The sequence below is a fragment of the Gopherus flavomarginatus genome, chromosome 14 (genome assembly GCF_025201925.1).
Source record: "Gopherus flavomarginatus isolate rGopFla2 chromosome 14, rGopFla2.mat.asm, whole genome shotgun sequence".
NCBI lineage: Eukaryota > Metazoa > Chordata > Testudines > Testudinidae > Gopherus > Gopherus flavomarginatus.
This window is the reverse complement of record NC_066630.1, coordinates 24,709,893-24,722,127: the sequence shown is the minus strand read 5'-3', so window position 1 is coordinate 24,722,127 and position 12,235 is coordinate 24,709,893.

The window sequence follows — 12,235 nt, the reverse complement described above, 5'->3', positions numbered from 1 at the left end:
GAAAAGGGGGATTAAGTAGGGCCTGTACCCTTGTTACAATAAGATTTTTGACCTGATATAAGGTTGGCATGACAGCTCCATTCTCTGCCCTCCCACTTGCTTGCAAAGAAGGTGTGTGGTTAAAGCACATAGTGCTCCTGGCTATACGTGTCAGCGTAATAGCTCACAGAGGGTGGTTACAAGCCTATGCAACTTAGAGTAGTCCTGTACTGAGCCCCCTTTGCCCCACACCTCTTTCCTGCATCCAGTGTAGGAACAAAGCTCCATAGAATCTAGAGCTTTCATTCCTGGTAGAACCAGTATTCGGCTCTGAGAAAGGCCTGCCTTTGGGATGGGGGAGCAGGCAGATACTGGACATGGTGTTGGTACATAATCAGTAAAAATATTAAAGTATTACAGTATAAACCCCACTCATGCCACATTCACACTCCTTTTATACTACACCAGAGTCTGAAGATCTGAAGGAAATCCCGATGGCCAGTCAAAATTCAGTCTGATCACAAGGCTTCGGGAGCCCCACATTACACGCCCCTTCTCTTTCAGGGCTCTGGGTCGGTGTCTGACTTCGACTTCAACTTTAGCAAGCAACCTTTATTGACCAGTCATCATGTAATTAGCTCTTTGTCTGTTTACTAAGCCTTTCATCCATAACTCCTAGGAAAGCAGTTCCGGGCAGGCCACTATAATCCAATACATTCCATTTCCTCTTACGGACATGACAATTTGTTTTTCATAGACCAATTCTTGACTACTTACAACCTTAAATCCTTGCTTCAGTTGCCAACACACAACTCACATACCCATGTCCAGCACACAGCATTTATACCAGGCCCATATGGCCTATAATGTATTGTAACATATACTACTATATATCCCAACACCAGTATTGATGACTTCTTTGTCTCTTAAAATGAAAAAGCAGCTTCCTCCTGTTATGTGGAGAAAACAGTTTACGGAAGCACAAGCTAAATTTAACCCACTGGCACAAATGCATACAACTGGGGATAGATGTACCTGACTTTGACATCTGTCCTTCTTCAAAGTTTGGATTTGACTCTGGACAGTCAGCACATTGTCTTGGTCCTGGATTGCATCCACAAGCAGAAATGGGCTATTTCCTGATTCAGAATCTGCTGACAATATAGCATTCTGTGCCCTGTCCTAAATCTCATCTGGTTGCAGATCTGATACTTTTATGTAGGGGGTGGATTTTTTTTAGTTTGTTTTAAATGATGTATATTGCCAAATGGAGACAAGGGAAACTTCATCCATTTCACTCTGCCAGTGAAATTTTTCCCTGCTGCCTGACACAGTACAGTTGTAATCCTGATGTTGGGATCTGATATGTTGCTAACACTCACTGCTTTTTTTTGTTTTTAAATTCAGTCAGGCAACATATGCCTGCTGCTCCTTTTTTTTTTTTTTTCCAAGTTGCTGAATATTCATAAGAGTGCTTTACAGATATAGCAGCTGTTTTTAATTTTCTGTTACTACTTTTCTTTATCAATAGTCGCTGCTTCCTTTTGGGCCAAATTCTTCAGTTCTTATATAGGCCAAACTCCCACTGGAATGAAAGCTGAGGGCCTGCGCTTACTCATCTGAGCAGATGTGGTCTACGTCATGTGGTGATGCAGAATTCGGTCTCTGGAAGATGGGGCCTAGTTCATAGTTAATATTATTAGTATTAACTATGTGAATTTACATTAATTTCACAAACTGAGAGGAAGAATGTTCTTAAAACCTATGCAGTAGTGCTGTGTATGTTACTACATTACGAACACCTTGGGAATGGATGTTCATAACTCTGAACATGTTATGGTTCTTTCAAAAGTTTACAAGTGAACATCGTCTTAATACAGGTTTGAAACTTAACCCTGCAGAAGAAAAAAACTGCTTTTAACCATCTTAATTTAAATGAAACAAGCACAAACAGTTTATCTTGTCAAATCTTTTTTTTGAACTTTCCCTTTATTTTCTTTAGTAGTTTACATTTAACATTGTACTGTATTTGCCTCCCCGCCCCCCTCTGTCTCTGCTGCTGCCTGATTGTGTACTTCCGGTTCCAAATGAGGTGTGGTTGACTGATCAGTTTGGAACTGTAAGGTTCTACTGTATGTAAAAATCATGTTAAGGCCAAAAAATGCTAGATGTACACACTGTAACTGTAAAGTACTATATAAGAATTGTAAAGTAAAGGCCTGCAGTTCAATATGATGTACACATTATAATAGTATCTAAAACTATACAGAAGATGGAGAACAATTTTTTGCTTTCCAAGGTGGATATGGCTAGTAGAACAGAATGAAACCAAAGCTGTAGGTAGATGGTTTCAGGTAATGTTGTACATAGTAGATTTTTGAGAGGGGAAATTTTTGAAAAAGGAAAAATGAAAAGCCTGAGCAGTTTAAAAGTGTATCTGAAAACTTTGCAAACAAAATTTCATTGCTTGCACATCTGTTACACACAATATTTTCAAGAAGGAAGAAAAAATAGAAGGGGGTAGAGGAAGGGTGCAAAGATACTTTGTCATTCTATGTTTCACACTGCAGTTTTAGCCAACTTGTTCACCCTCTTGGACCCAAGTGTTTTGAATGCAATTTCCAGAGCATTCAGAGGCTGAAATTACTGCTGGCAGAAACTATTCTGTAAATTAGCTAACCTACTCTCTCTCCTCAAACATCAGCCAGAATGCTACCTGCACTGATTTCAGTTTGATCTAAGATTGACTGCAGATCTATGAATTTTGCTGCTCTGCATACTGCTAGACTCGGCTCACAGAACCAGGGAAAAATGGGAAGGCACAAGGCAGTATGAGACAGTTTAGCCACCTTTCTTTGGACTCTAGGCTTGTTTTGTTACACATGGTCTCTATCAGTATTTAACCTCAGCCTGACTTTGAAATGTTTATGCTAAAGGAACAGAGGATGTTAGTGAAAGCTGTTAAATTTGCAACACTACAATTCCCAAGAGAAGCCAAATGAAAAGCCAAAGGCAGTAAAACAAATGGAGTCCAGTTCATCCCTGCATAAAGCTATTGACTTCTGTGGAGTTACACCAGAGGTGGATTTGGCCCATTGCATTTAAGTAGCTGGTTGTAAATTATGCTTTATGAAGTGCTACTGTAAACATGTACACTCTTGAAACAGTGAACATCAAGGTATTTTGTGTGTGTAATTAACAGAAGTAACAATACTAACACGAAATACTCTTTCAGTACAATCCTGTTAATGTGTGCTGCAATTAGCTGTACCTTTCTCAGGTGACAGCAGCATACTGATTTCAAGAGCTTTGGCCCTCTGTCATACACAGTTCTGCATCATCATGTATACCAAAATCAAAGCTGTACTCCTGAATTTGCTTTCAGATTAGCCCAAAACCTACTGCATCTCAAACATGAGATCATTCAACAGACAAGTCACACATTCATCAGTAAAAAGACATAGTGTTTTTTTTAAGATAATCATAGGACCGGAAGGGACCTCGAAGTCATCTAGTCTAGTCCCCTGCATTCATGGTATGACTAAGTATTATCTAGGCCATCCCTGACAGGTGTTTGACTAATCTGCTCTTAAAAATCTCAAATGATGGAGATTCCACAACCTCCCTAGGCAATTCATTTCAGTGTTTAACCACTCTGACAGTTAGGAATTTTTTTCTAATGTCCAATCTAAACCTCCCTTGCTGCAATTTAAGCCCATTGCTGCTTGTCCTATCCTTGAAGGTTAAGGAGAACAATTCTTCTCCCTCCTCTTTGTAACAACCTCAGTCCTATTTTCCCACCTCCTGCCTCCCCATTAGTCACCTCTTTTCCAAGCTGAAAAGCCCCAGTCTTATTAATCTCTCCTCATATGGAACTCGTTCCATACCCCTAATCATTTTTTGTTGTCCTTTTTCTGAACTCTTTCTAATTCCAATATATCTTTTCTGAGATGGGGCAACCACATCTGCATGCAGTATTCAAGATGTGGGCATACCATGAATTTATATAGAGGCAATTTTTTTTATCCCTTTCTTAATGATTCCCAATATTGTGTTCAATTTTTTGACTGCTGCTACACATCGAGTGGATGTTTTCAGAGAACTATCCACAATGACTCCAAGATCTTTCTTGAGTGGTAACTGCTAATTTAGACCCCATCATTTTATATGTATAGTTGGGATTATGTTTTTCCAATATGCATTACTGTGCATTTGTCAACATTAAATTTCATCTGCCATTTTGTTGCCCAGTAACCCAGTTTTGAGAGATCCTTTTTGTAGCTCTTCACACTCTGCCTGGGACTTAACTATCTTGAGTAGTTTTGTATCATCTGCAAATTTTGCCACCTCACTGTTTACCCCTTTTTCCAGGTCACTTATGAATGTTGAATAGGACTGGTCCCATTACAGACCCCTGGGGAACACCACTATTTACCTCTCTCCATTCTCAAAACTGACCATTTATACCTACCTTTTTGTTTCCTTTCTTTTAACCAGTTACCAATCCACGAGAGGCCCTTCCCTCTTATCCCATGACAGCTTACTTTGCTTAACAGCCTTTGGTGAGAGACCTTGTCAAAGGTTTTCTGAAAATTTAAGTACACTGGATCCCCCTTGTCCACATGCTTGTTGACCCCCCTCTAAGTATTCTAGTAGATTGGTGAGGCATGATTTTCCTTTACATGTTGACTCTTCCCCAACAAATTATGTTCAGTTGTATAGTTTCAACCAGTTTGCCCAGTACTGAAGTCAGGCTTACCAGGCTGTAATTGCAGAGATCACCTCTGGAGCCCTTTTTAAAAATTGGCATCACGTTAGCTATCTTCCAGTCATTTGACATTGGAGCTGATTTAAATGATAGGTTACAAACTACAGTTAGTAGTTCTGCAATTTCATATTTGAGTTGCTTCCGAACTCTTGGGTGAACACCATCTGATCCTGGTGACTTATTAGTGCTTAGTTTATCAATGTGTTCCAAAACATCCTCTAATGACACCCAGAATGTCATTCTCATATAATATATATGAATGATGTTTGCTTTTTTTGCAACAGTGTTACACTGACTCATATTTAGCTTGTGATCCACTCTGACCCTGTAGGGAGGCGGTGTGGTTCCACAATGCCCTGGAGAGGGTCAAGCTCTGCCAGACACCAGAATGGGTGAAGCCAGAGCACTCCAAGCCCACCCCCCAGAGAGTGAGAGGCTGGACAGGAAGTATAAGAGCTTAACCCCAGAGCTCACTCGAAAGGCAGCTGGTGGAGAGGCCAGACACCTCTAGCCTAGCTCCCACGGGGGAGACTCTAGCAGCCAGTGGTGGACCTGGAGACTGCTCTGACCAGCCAATACTTGACATGGACCCGTGTGTGGGAGAGTCGCTGAGCCTACCCCAAGGATTCAGTGGTGATCAGCCCCCCCTGAGGACACCACCTTGACCCAGGTACCTCCAATTGGGAAGTAGCCTGGGGGAAGCTGACCTGAGTCTAGCTGCAACACAGACGGAACCCATGTCAGTGTGTTGTGGCCAGAATCCCCACTGACACAGCAGCGGGCCTTGTGCTGCTGCTAGGGCCCCGGGCTGGGATGCAGTGGAGTGGGAGGGCCTGTGTCTCTGTCAAGGTATTATTCCCACTTTGAACTTTAGCATCCAGAAAGTGGGGACCTGCATGTACCCTTCTAAGCTTAATTCCTAGCTTAGCTCTGATAGCGCTGCCACCAACCAGAAATTTCAGTGTCTGGTACATTCCCTGTCTCCCCAAAGTCTTCCCTGGGGGACCCAAGACCCAAATCCCTTGGGTCTTAAAACAAAGGGAAATCAACCATTTCCCCTCCTTTCCCCCCTCCCAGACTTCCCCTCCCTGGGTTACCCTGAGAGATACCCTGATCCAAACTCTTTGGATCCTAAAACAGAGGAATTAACCTTTCCATCCCTCCCTTCTCTTCCCCCACCACTCCCTGGTGAGTCCAGACCCAATCCCTTTGAGTCTTACACAAGGAAAAAAATCAGTCAGGTTCTGGAAAAAAAAGAGAGCTTTTAATTAAAGAAAAAAAGTAAAAATTATCTCTGTAAAACCAGGACGGAAAATGTTTACAGGGTCTAAGCTTATACATAGACTAGAGGGACTCCATCCCCCCTAGCCTAAATTACAGCAAACAGAGGTAAAATATCATTCCAGCAAAATACACATTTGAAAATTAAGAAAACAAACATAAAACTAAGTCGCCTTTTCTAGCCAGTACTTACTATTCTGAACATGAGAGACTGTTTGAAAGAATGGAGACAGATCTGGTTGCACATCTGGTCCTTCTTAGTCCCAAGAGAGAACAACAAACAAAATAAACAGCACAAACAGACTTCCCTCCACCAAGATTTGAAAGTATCTTGTCCCTCGATTTGGTCCTTTGGTCAGGTGTCAGCCAGGTTCACTGAACTTGTTAACCCTTTACAGGTAAGAGACGTTAACCCTTAACGATCTGTTTATGACAGTCCCCCATTTCCCCTCTACCCCCCCCACCCAACATGTGGATGGCAGTCTCCCCTCTCCCAGGCTGCTTGGAGCCTGAAGCCTGGGTGTGCTGTTTACCTGTGTTTGCTCAGCCCTGTGCCTTGGACTTCTTACTGCCCTTCCCTGACCCAGGGCTTGGGCTAGTTATCTGTTAATTGTTACCTGCCTGCGCTCAGCCCTCTGCCAGACAGCTTGAGCCGGGACTCCTGATTCCTCAAGGAGCCGTGCAAGGACTAAGGGAGGCAGTGTGGTTCCCCATTGCCCCGGAGAGGGATGAACCCTCTCTATAGACCCCCAGATTCCTTTCCGCAGTGCTCCGTCCGAGGCAGTCTTTCCCATTTTGCATGCATACAACTGATTTTGCACTTTGCACTTGTCCTCATTGAATTTCATCCTATTTACTTCAACCACTACTCCAGTTTGTCCGGATCATTTTTAATTTTAATACTATCTTTATAACTTTATAAGTGTACTCTCTATGCCATTATCTACATCATTGATGAAGATATTTGACAGAACTGGACCCAGAACTGATCCCTGCAGCACCCCACTTGTTATGCCCTTCCAGCATGACTGTGAACCACTGATAACTACTCTCTGGGAATGGTTTTCCAACCAGTTATGCACCCACCTCGTAGTAGCTCCATCTAGGTTGGATTTCCATAGTTTGTTTATTAGAAGGTCTTGTGCAAAATGATATACAGGTTTATCATTTAGGGCCAGAGTCTCATATCCTTACTTACATTGAGCAGTGTCCCACCCTACAAATGGTTCCAGAATTTTTATAGATATCAGTGTTGAGATATTTGCAGCTGATTTAAAACCATTCTAATTCAAAAACAGCTGGTTACCACAGTGAGCTCTAAGATGGCTGTATGAGGAAAGGGGTGGAGAGAAACACAGCTGATGATGATACAAGTAACTACTTCGTGTTCTTACGATAAAACATTATTTTAGGGACTTCCTGCTTGTTTCTAGTCAGTTTTCATTTTAACAAAATAACTTCCAACCAGATCAGGTCCAGTCAGATGTTTAAACTCTTTAATATTATAGAGGTCAGACTTGCAGGATCTTGCAGGTTAACTCTCATGCTTTTAAACAAGAGGGTTGCTGCTGTGAGGTTCTTTTGTCGGTGGAGGCTAGAGGTTTTTAATGAGCCATAATAGAAAGATGAATATGTATATATCCTCAAGATATTGAAGAACTTCTTGTCATTCTTTGCCTACTCAGTGTAACTAATCAGTTAAGCAGCTTTTAATCCATTTAATTTGTGCTATGTTAATTTTATATCATTGTAGTTTTGAAATCAAAAGGTCAGTGCGGTACCAGCTCAAATACTTTAAGATAAGTGTAAGTATATTGCCTCAATTCCTTTATCAATCAAACTTGTAATCTCATAAAATAGATATCAAATTAGTTTGACAGTCTATTTTCCATAAACCCATGTTGATTGGCACTAACTCTATTACTCTCTTTTAATTCTTCATTAATCAAGTCTTGTATCAGCCACTCTATTATCTTGCCTGGGACTGATGTTAGATAGGGGGTTACATCTACACTGCATTTAAAAAACCTGTCCCAGGTCAGCTCACTTGAGCTTGTGGGGTTTATGTTGCTGGACTAAAAGTAACAGTGTAGATGTAGCGCAGGCTCTGAAAGTGGGGATGGATGGCTCTCAGAGCCCAGGCCCCAGCCTGAACTTCTACCCTGCTATTTTTATGCCTGCCAGCCTGAGTCAATTGACTTGATGTACCCTGATAGGCCAATAATTACCTGGATTATCCCATCTATCCTTTTAAAATATTGGCACAATATTAATTTTCTTCCAGTCTTCTGGAACTTAACGGAAAGTCAACATTAATAGTCCAGCAAGCTCCTCAGCCAGCTGTTTTGAAACTTTTGAATGCAAGTGATGTGGACCTTCTGATTTGAAAATTGTCTAATTTTAACAGCTGCTGTTGAACATCTTCCTGAGATACTAGTGGAACTGTGTTCTCGTATATAAGATGACATCATCACTTTTCCCCCCAAATACAGAACAGAAATATCTATTAAACACTTCTCCATCTTCTGCATTATTGATAATTCTCCCATTTCCATCTAGTAATGGACAAATACCACGGTTAGTATTCTTTTTTCTTTCTAATATATTAAAAAAAAAAAAAAAACCTTAGTTTTCTCCATGTGTCCATTTGCTTCCCTTATCAAATTTCTACAATTCCTAGGTTCTGATTTATATTACTATTAGTTTCCCTTTTCTTCCATTTGTTATAGTTATTTGTCCTTCTCTTCCCCTCTAATTCAGGTCAGTTTTGTAATCAATATACCACCTTCCTTGCTTGTGGCTTTTTGGGCATCTAGTAAAATGTTCTTAATTTCTAATTATCATTCATATATTTCTGATTAAATTCTTTCTCCTTGATCATTTGGCTCATTGTTTTCAACTTTGTGAAATTAGCCCTTTTAAATTGCCAAGTATCTATATTACTGGTCTCAACTTTTTTCTGTTTATACTGTGACAGACCGAGGCCAGTGTGGTACAGGAGTCTGGTAGAGGGCAAATATACTGGTCACTGGCTGAGTAGTTTTCTGTTCCCTGAGTGACCAGAGCAGGGGCTGCACTGGAGTAATCAGGAACCTGCTAGAACCAATTAAGGCAGACAGGCTGATTAGCCTGCCTTGATTGGCTGCAGGTGTTCTAATCAGGGCACCTGGGTTTAAAAAGGAGCTCACTTCAGTCAGGGAGGGAGGAGCTAGAGGAGAGGAAGGGCGTGTGAGGAGCTGGGAGCAAGAGGCACGAGGAGCTGAGAGTGAGAGTGAGAGGCTGTGCTGCTGGAGGACTACGGAGTACAAGTGTTACCAGACACCAGGAGAAAGGTCCTGTGGTGAGGATAAAGAAGGTGTTTGGAGGAGGCCATGGGGAAGTAGCCCAGGGAGCTATAACTGTCACGCAGCTGGTACAAGAGGCACTATAGACAGCTGCAATCCACAGGGCCCTGGGCTGGAACCCAGAGTAGAGGGTGGGCCCAGGTTCCCCCCAAGCCTCCCAAATCCTGATCAGACACAGGAGGAGTTGATCCAGACTGTGAGGAAGATCACTGAGGTGAGCAAATCTGCCAATAAGCGCAGGACCCACCAAGGTAGAGGAGGAACTTGATCATATTTATAAATGTATTGTGACAAAGTCATGATCACTTGTACCTCAGGTACTATTAGGTTTTTTTTGGGGCTGGGACCACACCAGCTTCCCCTTATACAAGGTTGAAGGTGCCATTTCTTTACTTACCAGACGTTAGGCACCCCAGTCCCGTTCCATAGCCGGTTTAAGGATGCTTTCCTCTAACTCCACTTCAATTCTCATTTATCAGGAAGCGGGACCCCTTGTGGTATGAATACCTGTACTGGACATCTGCCACCAGGAGGCAGCAGCAAATGGCTGCCTTCTCCTACTCCCCCCATCAATCCCAACCTGGATTCCCAGATGGCTACCAGTTCTCTCCCTAATAGCCAAAAATATAGCCCTTCCTTGGGTAGGTATAACCCATCGTCTCTGAATAATTCTGGTTCAAAATGTGTTTTTTAGGGATAACTATTGACCCTCCTCATTCATGTACAGATTTAGCCACTTGATGATTTACCCATCTTCTGGCCTTGTCAGCCCATGGAGGCCTGATAGCTCCCTGCTATACCCTCCACTGCAGTATTTCAGACCAGTTTACAGTCACCCCCAGGAAAAGGTCCTGCATCTATCCTAAATCTCTTTGCCCTAATGATTATGTCAACCCTCTTACAAAACCCCAATAGCTTTCACCCAGCTGTACAATAATCCTGTCCAGTGACTGCTGCTTTGCTTCCAAAGAATGCAAGGGAGGTATCAGCCTGTCCCTGGGCATGCCCCTCTTGTTATGCCAGCTCAGAATCCTCTCACTGTCAAGCTCTAGCTGTGAATCTCCAGGGGAACAGGCTGCCTGCCTTTAGGCCTAATGCCCACAGATCCATACACCAGCTTGCCTGACCCATTCATCTGCTCATAGACCAACATCCTCTGGCCAATAAATGCAAAAGGGCATCTACTCCCCCCAGAGTGTGCCCCCCCATCCATATCGACTCAGAGTTGTCTTCCCGCTGAACCCAGCAGTGAACTTGTGGAAGCGGCCATCTGCCTGTGTGCCACAGGCACATACTATGCCACATACGATGGTAGATAGTCACCAATATGTGTGGCTTGATTGCTGGATCCTGAAGGAAGGGATAAACGAATAGTTTAACATGTATAAACCACTGAATTATCCTCCCCAACAGGGACCTCCAGACCCTTATGTGCATTCGATGTTGCCATTGATAGGCATAACCTGTTTGGGCACTTATTTCAAAGTGTGCTGTGGATGTAACTAATCCAGTCTGGAATGAGTGGAATCCCACTGCAACAAAATTATGCGCAGTCTGCTGTTGCCATGAACTGAATTTGGGGAGAACCCTTTCTGGAGGAGCCTTTCCTCCTCCTCCTCCTCCTTTAGCAGATAAAGCTTACATCTTGAGATTGTGGGGATTGCATTGTGCTGGTCCTCCACAAAGAAGTGAACTTCACCCAGGCATAGCTAAGAAAAATAATGGTTTTGAGTTAGGTTGCATTTGCAAACACATTTTAGTCGGTTTCGGATTTGAACAGGGGTGGGGTTAGAATTGACTGAGCTGCAAGATTCTTACTCTGGTTTTGCTCTTATGATAGATTTGCAATCACTGTACTGCAATACACTAGCTGGTTGTTTGTTGTTGTGTTTTTTTTTTTTTTGAGTGTAAAAGGAATTCAAACATTGGCATACCAGTCTTTTTTTTTTAAATGCAATAATCTACTTCTAAAGGGGATAAAGATAATTGGTTAATACAGAATGGAGGTCTTATCATGGTTGTGCTATGGATGCAAAAGAGTATCTTTTTTTTTTTTTTTTTTTAAATTAAGTTTTGTAAAGTGAGAAATATAATGGGGACTCATCTGTAGGTAGGGTTTACCCTATTTTATGTCCATTACTACAGTGTTGTCAGCATTCAGGATCTTACTGTGAGCTTAATAATATTAGGTGCCTTTCTTAAAGCCCTTGTTTCTAGAGCTGGGTTATTACAGAAAAAATCATCTTTCATATTAAAAATAGTTTCTAGCCTTCATGATTATACCTAGCTCAAATGTGAACCCTAAAGGATCAAAACCTAGAAAGAGAATAAAATCTCCTAAAATGCATAAATTTAATTTTTTGGGGCGGGGAGGGGTGCTGACATACTTTTGAATGACTTATGATTGGCACTACTGGATAGAACCTCTCTACTTATGCTCTAGATTAGCTCTGAGTAGTATCTTTGTGTCAATGTGCTCTTTTGACTTTTGGATATCCCCAGTCTGTAGCCACCAAAGAAGATGTGAAAGAACAGCATGGGATGAATATTCACTATAAGTATGGAATATAAAATCAAGATGTTAGATAGAAATGGAGCCCAAGGACCGTCTGTAAATCAAATTAATTTGGCACCTCTTTATTCACATGAAATGTCTCCAAAAGGAAATCACATAAACACCTGAAAGGGGGAAATGCCTCTCTAGTTGGTCCACAAATTATTACGGGTTTAGCATCTCTACATAATAGCAAGGCAAGAGCAGTCTGTAGAAAATGATGAATCCCATGCAATCAATTGACTGTAAATGCAAGAACAGGAGGCTGCATGAGGTTAGAAAGGTTATAGAAGAGAAATTTCTGAATCG